The sequence below is a fragment of the Anolis carolinensis genome, chromosome 4 (assembly GCF_035594765.1).
Source record: "Anolis carolinensis isolate JA03-04 chromosome 4, rAnoCar3.1.pri, whole genome shotgun sequence".
NCBI classification, from domain to species: domain Eukaryota; kingdom Metazoa; phylum Chordata; class Lepidosauria; order Squamata; family Dactyloidae; genus Anolis; species Anolis carolinensis.
In genome coordinates this window covers 126,641,176-126,655,211 of record NC_085844.1, presented here as the reverse complement: position 1 = coordinate 126,655,211, position 14,036 = coordinate 126,641,176, and the positions used below count along the sequence as shown (strand labels likewise).

General features: G+C 39.8%; 1 protein-coding gene across 4 annotated transcripts in view; it reads left to right on the top strand.

The window, feature by feature from the left end:
* The window catches only part of kiaa0040 (KIAA0040 ortholog), a 36,590-nt gene that overhangs the window by 15,586 nt on the left and 6,968 nt on the right, over positions 1-14,036 (top strand). The window contains exons 2-3 of one of the 4 annotated variants that reach the window (XM_062979426.1): positions 6,055-6,169; positions 11,516-11,635. The exons of 1 other annotated variant lie outside the window; for it this stretch is intronic. The gene's annotated coding sequence lies outside the window, so the exon portion shown is untranslated. The remainder of the gene's footprint in view (positions 1-6,054; positions 6,170-11,515; positions 11,636-14,036) is intronic. 2 more of the 4 variants (XM_008108944.3, XM_008108943.3) reach the window with 2 other exon arrangements.

Sequence of the window (14,036 nt, the reverse complement as noted above, 5' to 3'; positions counted from 1 at the left end):
CAACCTCCCGATCAGAAGTTGAGGGTCTGTATATGAAATACACTGTGCCCATCGTGTTCTTCGGTATGGCAAACATAAACTTACTTTGTTAATAAAAAGAACGAGGCTTTTTGTGACTCATCGTACCAACAAGAAGATAAATTTTTCTAGCTGCCAAAATGCAAACGCTCCTAAAGCTCAAACTTCAGGAGTGGCAACATTCCTTGCGATGATGAACACCTTGGAATGAGGGCATAGTTTTTACGCAATCTTTCTACAATTTAGTCATTACTTTTCTTAATCCAGGCCAGAGGTGCCAAGACATTTAATGTTTTAAAGGCAAGAAGTTGAAGTTTTTTCAGATTATAAAATTATGTCTTTTTCCCAGTTTTAACGCACAGATATTGGCAATGTTTTAAAAAGAGTTCGGGCTTCTCTATGGTGTGATCAAAAAGGGTAGGGAGGAGTGTGACATCTCCTATTGATCTGATCCTGTACCAGACCCAAGAGACAGAGAAATTTAGTAGGGAAAGCTTTTCCTTGCATTGACATGAGGGAAGGAAATCAAAGTAATTGCAGTAGTAACTAGAAAATAAGCGTGGAGTATTCAGAGAGCATGGCAGGAGAAGCAACCAAGGGAGCAGCCATTGCAACATTAATAGGGAGACCATCTGGTTTTCTCACTGAAAGCACTTTGTATGACTGGTTGGTTGTTATACATTTTATGTCTATAATTACCATAACATTTTATTGATGCGTATTTTAGGGTTGATTGATTTTATTGTGGTATTGTTATGTATTGATGATGTGAATTGTGTTTTCCTTTGATATTGATTTATCTTTATTTATTGCACTCTATATATTGTTACATACAGCGGTGAATCCGGGAAGCAGGGTGGGCTCCCACTGTTAGCCCCAATTTCTGCCAACCTAGCAGTTCGAAAACATGCAAATGTGAGTAGATCAATAGGTACCGCTCCAATGGGAAGGTAACGACACTCCATGCAGTTATGCCGGCCACGTGACCTAGGAGGTGTCTACGGACAACGCCGGCTCTTCAGTTTAGAAATGGAGATGAGCACCAACCCCCACAGTCGGACACAACTAGACTTCATGTCAGAGGAAAACCTTTATCTTTGCATGTTTTCGAACTGCTAGGTTGGCAGAAGCTGGAGCTAACAGCGGGCGCTCACTCCACTCCCAGGATTTGAACCTGAGACCTTTTGGTCTGCAAGTTCAGCAGCTCGGTGCTTTGACTTCGCCACCGGGGCTCTTCCTTAATTCCAAATCTTGCATGAGGATGATCTGTACACTCAAGAATGACAAACAAGTTTTGTTTTTGCTTTTGAGAGTTTCCATTCTTTACAGCCTAATATATATCCAAAAGGTTTGCTTTTAGTATAGTGTAATGGATGAGGCGTGTTATAAGACTTTTTTCTTTACTTGATATATTAATGGTATGCATTTATGATTACTTTTGTAAATTTCCTTTATTATTTTGTCAATATTATATTTCCATAGTCAACATTGTTACTTGCTTCAATGAAAGGCAGTAACAATGGTGATTTGTACTGCATTGTATTCTGTGTGTTTGCTGTTTTGTAAGAGCACACTTGCAAATAGGTAAAATTCCAAATGACCTACTTGCCAGTCTTGAGCCTCTCTACCTTAAAAAAGTTTCCAGGATCCTTGGAAGCTGGTGATGAATTTGATCCTTTGGTAACTATTTCTATATACATACGTACTGCTTATTTTATTTTGTATTCATGAGCTTCCTTTCCACATTAGAAATGTTCACAACAATGTCCATTGAAAATACTGATCCAAAGTTTCATTTGCAATAGATGTTTTCCATGATTGTCAGAAGTCAGTTTTTATGTTTAAACCCTATTTGCCAAACTCAAGGCCTGTGGGCCAAATCCGGCCTGCCATATCATTTTATGTCACTCTTCATATGCTGGACTACAATGCCTGTATTCCTCATCATTGGACATCATGACTAGAACTGATGGGAGTGGTGATACAGTAGCATCTGGAAATATGCAGTATATTCTGTTTAGTCAGGATAGTGGGGTTGACTGTAGATACAAGGCTTGAGAATATGATGTCTGACTTTAAAATATCTTTTAACCTTTCCCCAACCTTGGAGCCACAAGTGCTAATGGATTACAGTCCCCATTATCCCCAATCTTCATGGTGGATAATCAAAAGTGATGAGAATAAAAACCAAAGAGCACCAATTACTATGTAAAAAAAAATTATAATTGACTATCTGTATCCATGGATTCTCTGTCCATAGATTCAATGGCCTTTTGAAGGCAACAATAAGCCTGTTGTGACCCTCGATGAAAATGAGTAGAGTGGTGAAAAACAAGAGTTCAGTCCACCCTGGAGAAACCTAAAAAGAGCATCAACCCCCTCAATTCTTTCTGCCATGGCACCAATTTGGGCCTTTTTTGTTGCCTGGGTGGGGAAATGGGGGGCAAAGCCAGGGGTAGCTGGCTCCCTGTGTTGGCGTTGGTGTTTTCCTCTCTCCGCAGAATGACCCTTGACTCATCCACAATGAAATGCAAAAAACCTTCCCTCAACCTATACATGAGATTGGTTTATACACCAGTATATACTGTAGTTTGCTGTTAGAAGAATGTAGCAGAAATCCTTTTGCATTTTGGGGACTTGAATGCCTTGCTGGTTGAGCACTACTACTTGATGTCAGAGTAATTCCATCTTTCACTGTGCTCATGTTATGTTTCAGTTCCATCTTGCCACCCAGTAGGTGACCAGATACAAAGGACTGCATGTATTTGGATGTGTAATCATTGTCAACAGGTTCCTTGCTGAAAAAAATGTAGCTTGTAACCAGGAGAAAATAAAAAGATATACTAAATTTTGTGCATTTTCACATACAAGACTTCAGCAGCCTCCCAAGGTGCGCGGGTTGCAATGCACATATGGTTTCTAATTTTACACCCATAGTAACAATTTTCATATATAACACCTGCTGTAAAAGGGGAAGTCCATGCATGTACTTGAGTGTTAAATATGCAAACACCCTTTTGAACTCCAGTTTTTACCAATTTCCCAATGGAAATTATGTATTATTTCTGTTTTCAATCTGCTCATTTCTACTTACCATAATTGCTGTGGCCACATTTATATAGACCATGCAGTAAAAATGGCAATTCCTTATATCTGATTTTTACAAACACAAACATCGTAATAACTGGGCTGAATACAAACCTATCTCCTGCAGGCTACAGTTTTTCTATTAATTCTTCTACCCATTTCTAGGGAGATGGATAGAGGAAAGAGCTACCTACTTCCTTAACACAATATATAAGAACGGAGTTTTAAAAGGAGGCTTAACCACATCCTATGATTTTCTTTAAGCCAGGAAGTATAGATATCTTCAGCCTGCTGCATTATAGTTGACTGATACAAGCACATTCATTGGTCCCCAGGTGTCATTATGGCCATTAACCAAAGGAAGAAAGGAAAGTTAGTTTGATTGTTCTTCACATGGAAGATTTTCGAAAGCTCACCTTCTCAGTTACCCTTCAGTAGCAGGAGACACAGAACTTTTATAAACCAGAAATGAATGTTTTGTTTCCATTTTATTTGGCATTTCTGAATGAGCTGAAGAGACAGTTTTAATTGAAGAAGGAGGCCATTGTGCTTCAGGCAAAGAAAACAGGACAGAAAGGAGCTATGCCGTTCTTGGCTTTTCCGAAAACATCCTGAGCAATCACAGGCAAGTCACATGCCTTAACTTAGTTTCCCAGCTGTATAAATGGAGGGGGGGGGGGAGTTGCTTGGCACAGCGTGTTGAGGCGTCCTTTGTCTGTTTAAATATCCTTGCTGTTCTCAGTGACCTCAAGTAACATCTGATCACTTCTAGTCTCAGAGCAAGAAGATGACCTCTTCTTAACAGGTTTATTACAGAGAGAGGAGACACAGTTCCATCAAAGTGGGGAGAGAAACAGGGTGCTTATTGCCCCCAAACTGTCTTCCAGATCAAATAGCCTGAATAGCCCGGGTGACAGTTCTCCTGGGTGGAAATTGCTACTGTTGAATGCCAGGTCGGTAAATACCATGTTTCCCCGAAAATAAGGTAGTGTTTTAGATTATTTTTTGCTCCCAAAGATGTGCTAGGTCTTATTTTCAGGCAATGTCTTATTTTTCCATGAAGAAGAATTCACATTTATTGTTGAACAAAAAAAATGAACATTTATTATATACTGTACAGTAGTTGTCATCACAAACTAGCATGACCAGAATCCTATCAAGAATGTCTTGTTACTACCATTATTTCCATGTACAACAATCTACAATACGTACCTTTACTAATCCTGCATGTTCTGGTGTTCTGTTTGGCGGGCATGCTTCCAAACAAAAACTTTACTAGGTCTTACTTTCAGGGGAGGCCTTATATTTAGCAATTCAGCAAAACCTCTACTAGGTCTTATTTTCAGGGGATGTCTTATTTTCGGGGCAACAGCGTAGTAAAATAAGTGCCATTCAGGACTTGATTTTGGATGATAATGATGCCCTGGTCTGTATTACAGGGACCTGGTTAGATGAGACTGGTGGAGCAGGAGGTAATCTCTTTCAGCTCTGCCTTCCAAGTTTTTCTGTACAGCAGCAGGCGAAACTGGGAGCGGGAAGGTGAAGTGGCAGTGATCTATCATGATTATATCCCTGTGGCCAAGTACCTCATCCCACAATCTGCAGGATTCTCGTGCATGCAATGTTCCCTCACTACTTTCCGGTTCACTTTTTGCGGATTCACTGTTTGGTGGTTTTTCAATAAACTCTAAAAGACTATTATAAATCATAAAAAAATTACAATTTACAGTCTAAGGAAGGGAGGAAGGAGAAACTGAAGGGAGAGAAAACGAGCCCATGCGGCAACGGGAGGAGGAGGCGGTGATTTATCAACACACGATTGGTTGATAAAGACTTAAAATAGTGTATAGCTATTAAAATAATGTATAAATATTAAAATAAATATAGCATCCCTACTTCACGGATTTTCACTTATTGTGGGTGGTCCTGGAACGTAACCCCTGCAATAAGTGAGGGAACATTGTATATCTAAATGTGAGTAGCCAGAACAGAATAAGGATTCTATTTGTGTACCGCCCACCCCACTGCTCAACATTTTCTCTTTTTGAGTTACCAGGAGTGATGTTTGGGCTGGTTTTGGAGTCTCAGCATCTTACAGTGTTGGGAGGCTTCAACATCTGTGCTGAGACTGGTCTGTCATCTGTGGCTTGGGACTTCATAGCCTCCATGACAACCATGGGTCTGCCCCAAATAATGTCTCGCCCTGTTCATACTTCTGAGCACACTCTGGACCTTGTTTTCTATGTGTGATGGGATTATGGTGGTCATGATTTGGAGGAACTCTCTAAAGTTCTGTTGTCATGGACTAATCATCACCAGGTCAGGTTTAGATTCACTGGGTCTCAAAACCATCACATGAGTGAGGATGATCCACCACTGCAGGGTAATAGATCTGGATGGATTCCTGATGGCTCTTGAGGATTTTTCTGTCACTTTGGTGGCCAATTCTGTTGAAGCTCTGGCTAACCTCTGGAACTGAGAAATGGCCAGGGCAGCGAACCCAGTAGCTTCTGAGCATCTCCTCTTGTGGAATGGAGCCAAACCAACCATTTGGCTTTCCAGAGAGGTGGTGGTGGTGAAGTGAATGAGACAGAGACTAGAGCACCATTGGTAGAAAATGTGAAGCAAATCTGACTGGACATGAGCTTGGTCTTATTTGAAGGCCTACTTCACAACAATGAGGGCAGCAATACATTCTTTGTTTACTGCCACCATTGCATTTGCACACAACAGTGGAGCTGTTCCAAGTAGTCAGAGGACTTATTATACACTGGTTTTTAATGGAGAAATGTGAACCACTCAACAGCCCTCTATGAAGAATTCACATAGCACTTTGTAGATAAGGTCACTTGTATTCGCTAGTTTGGATCCTGTAGTTGATACAGTTTCAGTGGATGTAACCTGGGCTCCTGATTTTCAGTATTGATGGATTCATTTTCATTTGTACAGCCTGAAGATATGAACAAGATCCTTGAAGAGGTGAGAGCCATAATATGTGTTTTAGATCCTCGACCTTCCTGGCTCATTATACAGGCCAGATGGGGACTGGTGGAGTGAGTAAAAGGTATGGTCAGTTATTCCTTGGAACAAGCCAACAACATCTTGTCTAATTGAGGCATTTGTAAGGCCTGTATTTAAAAGGCTGTCCCTGAACCTCTCCATCATGAACAATTTTCAGCTAGTCCCCAATAATCAATTTTTGGTCAAGGTATTGGATCTTGTGATGGCCTCCTAACTCCAGGGTTGTCTGGATTAAACAGATTATGTACATCAATTTCAATCTGGTTGTAGGCCTGATTATGAAACAGAGACTGTATTAATCGCCTTGGTAGATAACCTAGGCAGAGAACTAGACCAGGGGAGTGTGTCCCTGTTAGTTCTACTGCACCTTTTAGTGACTTCCAGTCTGCCTTGCTGAGTTGGGATTTAGAGGCAATGTTTTACAGTGGCTCCGTTTTTTGTTTTTGTTTTTGTGTGTGAGTGTGTGTGTATTCTACTCCTTTCTGATGTATAGTGACTCTAAACTGGGCCTACATTGGCTTTTCTTGGCTTGTTTTGGTTTTTTTAATTAATTTTAGTTACATACATTAACAACTTACAGTGAAACAGAACACAAAACAATGAACATTTTACAAACACATAATCCCACCACCAAGGCCTGAACAAGTATCATTTCCTTTACCATAAGATTTATAAGTCAACCATTAAACAAAAGTCATATCCAAAATTCCTGATCAACAAAGTGGTATTGTTTTCCTTTTTCACTTTATAGAACATATTTAATAAAAATTGTGGCTCTGTTTTTTCCTGGAAGAGCAAATCCAAAAAGTGGTGTTGGCGGTTCCTGGCCATTTGCCGGGAATCTTCCCTCAGATTTCTGTTTTGTCTCTATGCTAATTAACATATGCATGAAATTTCTGGGAGAAGTCATCCAGAGTTTTGGGATGCAGTGCCATCTGTATGCATCCAGCTCTACTACTTCTTACCATAGCAAGCCAGGGAGGCTGTCTTTATCCTAAACTGGTGTCTCTCATCAGCAACTCCCAGAAATCCCAACCAATTTACCAGCTGTTAGGATTTCTAGGAATTGGGAGCCAAAACGTCTGGGGATCCACAAGCTGAGAACCACTGGGCTAGATGAAACTCTTAATCTAGACAAGACAAATGTGCTCCTGATCAGACCTAGGGCTGAACCCGACTACCTCAAAGTATCAAAACGTTCCTAATTTTTTTTTCAAATGTATCTGCATATTTGTGAGTTTGCAATTAGGTCTTTCCTGAAATATCTAGGGTTTCCTTCCCACTCCTACTGATTACATTTCACATCCAGTCTCATGCAATGTTTCAGAAATAAACATTGAGAAACCAATTTTCTGATGGAATTTGAGCATAGAAGGCCTACAAATGCTTAGAGGAAGCAAATATATAGGAAGCAGAAGTGGCAGTGAGAGATAACTGTATTAAAAGGAAGCTCTGCTAAAATATAGACAACAAATTAGGAAAGGTGCCAATGGGTCCAATATAATGGAGCTGATCAGTTGTTAAAATGAAATTAGATACACTTGTGGAAAATACGTATGTGAGCAGACTTGAACATATGGTTTTAGATGCTGCCAATAAATACAAGTCACTGAGGAGCAACAACAGGGAAGAGCTATTGCTTCCCTGACCTGCTTATAGGTTTGTGATAGGCAGGCACGTCATCAGCCACTGGAAGAAACAGGTTTTTATGGATCCTTGTGATTCAGCAGGTCTTGTCTCATTAAGAAGCAAACACGCAAACGAACAAGGCAGATTTCAGGTTATGTAAAGGCTTCATTGAATCTGATGAATAACTGTATCCAGGAATGTAAAGAATGCATTTGCAGTAAGACACATTGTTTCTGATAGACTCCTGAGTTGAGACAGAGCGTGGAAGGTGAACACACACACACCCCATTCCTTAAGGAAGTACTGTAGAAAAAAGCACACAGAGCCCTCTTTATGACAATGAAGAAAATATGCATTTGCATCAGAGGGACTGCTTATTGTGAAGGGCAAGAGGTATGTGTCTCTATATCCCTAGTTCCAGAGCACATGAGCATATTTCCCATGAACTACATCTCTGATTTGCCTATTAGATAAATTGAGCTAATGGACACACTGTACTGAAAACAGTTCCTTGATTGCGGCAACTGGGCAAACCAGAAGAGGACAATGATATCCTCGTGTTACCCCAGCCTTTAAATGTTACTCCTTAGTGAGTAATGCATTATCTTTGTCCTGGAGAGAGATTATGTGAGCCAAATTTTTAGAACACATGTTTATACCATAATGAATTTAACAAAATGTAAAAAAAATCCGACATAGTAGGACACCTAAAAACTCTGAAATAGATCAAATGGGGCTCAGGACTTAACACTGAAATTTGAAAAGCTGACATTAACATTAGTTTTGTTGATTTCCTGGGTATGTTCTTCTCAGGACGAAAAACTGAATTTAAGCCATAGTCAATAAACTATAATTAAAAGTTACAGAAATTTGCTTTTGCAACATTGCTGGCTGTTGGTTGTCATATGTGCCACATCCTCTTATCCATCTCCATCTAGGTACTTTACATAGGTATTACACTTGGAATAGACATGCAGAGGAGAAGACAGCAGTAACAAAAGGCACTATGGCTACAGAAGGTGGTGGGTCTTAAACTGGGGGCCCAAGGGTTAAACAACTTAGCCAGTTTACTATTCTGCCTTCTATAACAAATAAATATTTTCAGAGATCCCTCACCTTGCAGAGTTTTTTAGGCTTGGTAGTAAATACAATTAGACCATATTTTTCACTTTCATTCATAAATAGAAGCAGAAATACACTTTTTGCTTACTGATATTTCATTAGTAATTTAGTGTATTTTAGTGTGATATTGTCATTACAAGTAGTTCCCTAGTTACAAACAAGATAGGTTATGTAGGTTTGTTCTTAAGTTGAATTTGTATGTAAGTTGGAATTGGTACATTTTTAAAGCGTAACTCCAGCCCAATTTGCTTTAGTGTTTGATAGCATAAAGATTCTGCAATGTTTGTTTTGCTGTCTGTGCCCCTGTTCAGAACATTTCGTCTCACTTCTTGTCCCCGACACTTGGATTTTGAAATGTTTGGGTTTTTGTGGAAACAAGGAATGTTTTAAAGCTTCAGTGAAGACACTTAATAACTCTTGTAGGAGTGGATTTCCCTTCCTAGGAATAGACTCCTCTCACTTCCTGTTGTCTCACCCCATTTGTAACTAGGAGTTGGATGTAAGTTGGATGTTTGTAACTCAAGAGACTGACTGTATCTCATTTTGGTGGTACTATAAGTACTAGATTTGTGCATTTGGGGTAGACCCTCACCCATTTCGTGTCCTGGCTTTTGGTGGAGGCCCCAATCCATTATTAGGAGCCTCCCAAAATCAGGAGGGCAGATATCTGTTTACACTCTCCAGTGCCAAAAGTTCCATTTTCTCTTGGCCCATTATGGGAGGAGATTCCCACCCAGGCTCCCCTTCCTGACATGTGCTTTAAGGAGGCTTCTTCTTTCCTCCTTTTTCTACTCTAGAGAAGGCACTCAGCTGCAAGCCCTGGCAAGTTTGGACTCTCCTGCATGCCACACATGCACTCTCCTTGGAAAGAGTGTGTGTGGCATACAGGCCTAGAGCATTCATGTCTGCCAGGATCTACAGCTGAGCACCTCTTATTCTGTGATGCCAACTTTCGTGTCAAGTTGATTTCCATAGCGGGAGGGGCCTTCCTGTTGCATGCTTCCGAAGAAATGAAAGGCACGAAGGAAACAGGAGAAACTAATTCCGTGCACAACTCTAATAAGGACGTATAAGTTTAGCTAGGCTATTTGCAGTAAGGTTCACTTCAAGCTTATTTTTTTCAATTAAGAGCATGAGATACATTTTATTTCATTTTAAACATTATAGATTTAAAATCAAATAACATTTATTTATTTACTTACTTAAAATCTATTCTAGTTATTTGGCTATTTTGCTCATCTCACCTTTATGAAAATTATAAACATCTTACCTGTCTTAGACATGGTCTCCATGAACACCTGTTCTGGGCAGTTCTCAGTACAAAGAGTTTTGCCCTGGGTAGTGTATTTTTGTGCACTTTTTAGATCAGACTGATGAAGATGAGATTTGGGGCAGCACAGGTTTGAATGCATAGGTTTTAGGAAAGCAGTGAAGACATAGCTATGTGCTCAAGCGTTTGAGGAATAAATATCTGAGGTGATATGACTTGAATCAAGGCATACGCGAAAGGTGTCAGTGGACAAATCTAACTACATATGCATTTTAAAATTTTATAATTCATGTTTTAATAGAGTTTAATAGAGTTTTTAATTGATGTGGTATTGTTGTAATGTTTATTGATTTTGTTATTATTTTATTGAATGTGTTCTGGGCAATGTAAATTGCCGACTGTTGTAAGCTGCCCTGAGTCCCTACGGGTGAGAAGGGCGGGGTAAAAGTGATGTAAATAAATAAATAGTCAAAACTTTCAAAAGCAAGTCCTCCACAGTGGCCACACTAGAAAAAGGATAACAAAAAACCGTGCTGTGTGTATATCTACTATTACAGGTGGAAAGCAAGAAAGTCATATCTATTAAGAAAGACAGAGACAACTTTACATCCCCAGTATAAGGCTGAAATGTTGCAGGCTGAAAGCTTACATCATCATCAAATAATGAGTGCGAGAAATCCTCAGTGAGAGAAGTAATTACAACCAGTTAATTGGATATTACATGTGTGTCCCTTTGAAGAGGTTAAGCAGGCAGATGTCTAGTTCCTTTCTTCTTCCTTTGCTTCTGGAGCCCTGGGCATTGTGCTGGAAGGAGTTCAGTGAGTCAATTTTGTAACAGCACAACAGCCTTCAGCCATCCTTCGGAGAGCCTCATATAATTGTGGGAGATAGAGACCCACAGCCCTCATAAAAAGCACCTGCCTATCTATCTTAGTCCTGCAAATGAGAGCAGAGTTTCCCACTGTTGTACACTGCTGCTGTAGCAGTACCAGAAACAAACAGGTGTTTCTCAAAACATGACCCAGACAGGTCAAAATGATGTAGGGTTTAGCAACCACAAGATCTGGTGCCACAGTTCTTTGTACTGGTGTACTGGTGTACTGTTTTCAGACAGCAAGCTAAAGTGAAAGTGAATAAGCCTGAATATGCGTAGGTCATAAGAAGTGCAAATGCGAACGATATTCATTTTCCTGCCATCTCCTTATGCCACCCTCAGTGCTAATCCTGAAAGCATTCTCTGATACTGTGTGGTCTAGGACAGTTTCAACAGTATGTGAAAAAGTAGTGAATGTACACAGATATAGATATCATGCATACTAAGCAATTCCTTTGGGGCATTTTAGTTCAATCTACAACCTTCTTTCTCAGATAGAACTCACAAGACACCAATTCTGCATATTTATAGCAGAAGACAGCTGTGTACAGCACCAATTGGTGTGGAAACTACTGACAAGCCATCTGCTACTCCACCCAGAAGACTTTTTCCAGGTATTTGAAATTTATTCTGCTTATTTTCCCTGCTGCCTAAAGTGTGGAGGGTTTAAAGATATGCCTAGTTAATAAAATATATGTGCATCATTATTCCCGTCAACATTTCCACAGATGATAATCAGGACTCATGAGACTGGAATTCAAAGGATGTGAGAACGGCAAAAGTTATTAATGAAAACGAACACACTAAACAAGTTTAAGTAGAGCAACCCCTGGCATTTATGTGCTGAGTTAAGGAAAGCCTACAAAAAATGAAAGGAAAAGCCCAAATCATTAATAGAACAATGTTAATGATGATGTCTGTGTATCTGCACAACATGATTAACAATAGATGTCATGTAGTACATTATTGTAAAACCAAAATGCCTCAGACATGCTCAAAATTACACCTGTCCCCCAGATCCATGGTCATTGCATGAACTCTGTGTTCACACCCTGAGACATCCGAAATGCTCAGCTTCTACATAACATAATACTCACATGGTCATCTTGAGCCAACCTTAGTATCTCAATTTAACCTACTTCACAATGCTGTTAGGATAAAAATGAGGATAGAGTGTACATGGGATACCATATTTTTAATTCTGAACAACCATTGTAATTATATTAGTTAAGAAATAGACAGTCTTAACTTAAATTAGTTTTATGTAAATATTAAAAAACATATAACCTACTGATGCCCCAATTAATGTAATATTATTGGTATCTATTTTTATTTTTATTTTTGAAATTCACCAGTAGCTGCTGCATTTCCCACCCTCATCTTTTCCCTTTTTTGTGGTAAAAATTAGGTGCCTCGACTTATATTCAGGTCGGCTTATACTCGAGTATATACAATAATAGCTAGTAAATCACTCTCAAGGGTACAATTTCTTTTCTGTGCAGCCCTGGTGTATACAGACACACACAAATTGGATGGAGGTATGATTAGAAGAAAAACAATGAAACTAAGACTTAAGCTATAAGGGAGAAAAGAGAAAAGAGGAGAAAAATATATTCATGTCAGCAATACTTATCTGCCGCATGGATCCTATTTTAGGGAAATCAGTGTTGGAGAGAATGAGGAATCAAATCCACATGAGAAGTGAAGTGGTGTGTGGGGCAGATTTCCTCTCTTCCTGTGTCTGTTTTACCCAGGCAAAGAAAGGGAGATTCCAGATGAAACAGGTACACCTACCACCTGAACATTGCTGCCTTGCTCACTTCCTGAGGATGGGGCTGCCGTGTTAATGTTCAAATTGCCACCAAACTTCAGGAGGTCAGAGCAGTAGTAGAAACTTACTATTAAAATTGCAAGTGTGAAACCCATGGAAGTAGAGGGACAACAGTATTTATTATTTTCCTTGATCAGAAAGGAATTGGCGAACACACAGCACAGGCTTTCTATTCCGAAGTCCTGAAATGGCTACTGCAGGCCCTTCCAGACTGGCTGATTTGTTGTTGTTTATTCGTTCAGCCGCTTCCAACTCTTCATGTTGTTAACAGTCCCTTTCCTGACTTCTGTCTGTCCAGCCAAATGACTCTTTGGTGCCTGTTTTACATCTCTTGCTCTTCTTTTGTGCTGGGAAACACCAGCGAGCTGGAAAAAAAAGGGAGAGGGAGGGGCAGGACAAGAAAAGCCCGGTTGCAAGCCTTTTTTGGAGTCTTTTCTATCCTCAGCTCACTTTGTGAGGAACACCCATGCTCATGCAAGCAAAGTGAGCCTCGTAGGAAGAGCTGAAGGAAGCCTGCTCTTTTGATGCTTGCAAAATACGCAGACAAGTTCCATTTATTCAAGGAGGGGGTCTACTCTTTCCATGGGCAAACCTTGGGATTGTGTGTCTATGCACACATGAGCTATCCCAAGGGAGCCTTGTAGGCAAGAAGACCTAAGGAAAGAAGTAGAAATAATGGAACTTGTCTGTAAATTAGCAGCAGTCAAAACAGTGACTCACTGGAAAGCAAAATGTCAAAAGGCAGGAGAAATCTGTCAGGTGGCATTGGAGTGAGCTTTGAAAGATTGTTTGGATTAGTTTCATTGCACAGCGTTTTTGATATGAGATTTAAACCACTGGGGCAAGAGGCAAGGAAGATGGGAAGGATAATGGATTAAGTGAATGACAAAGGCACAGTAGCAACAGCAATGATGTTAGTAACGTGTAATTCAGCAAGTCATTTTCTGGACTGACGTAACAGTAATGACCCATGAATGCTCAAAGTAATCAATAACATAATAAATTCCTTTGTTAAAAGTAACATGCCAAACTTTGCAAAATTCCCAGTCACACCCCACCTTTGCGGCTTTTTTGCAGCAATTAATTGGTCTAATTTCCAAAATTAGGATGCAAATTATAGTGTTTTCTATACCGTAGTAAGAACAAAATTGCATAACACAGAGAAGAGATGCCCAGATGTGAGA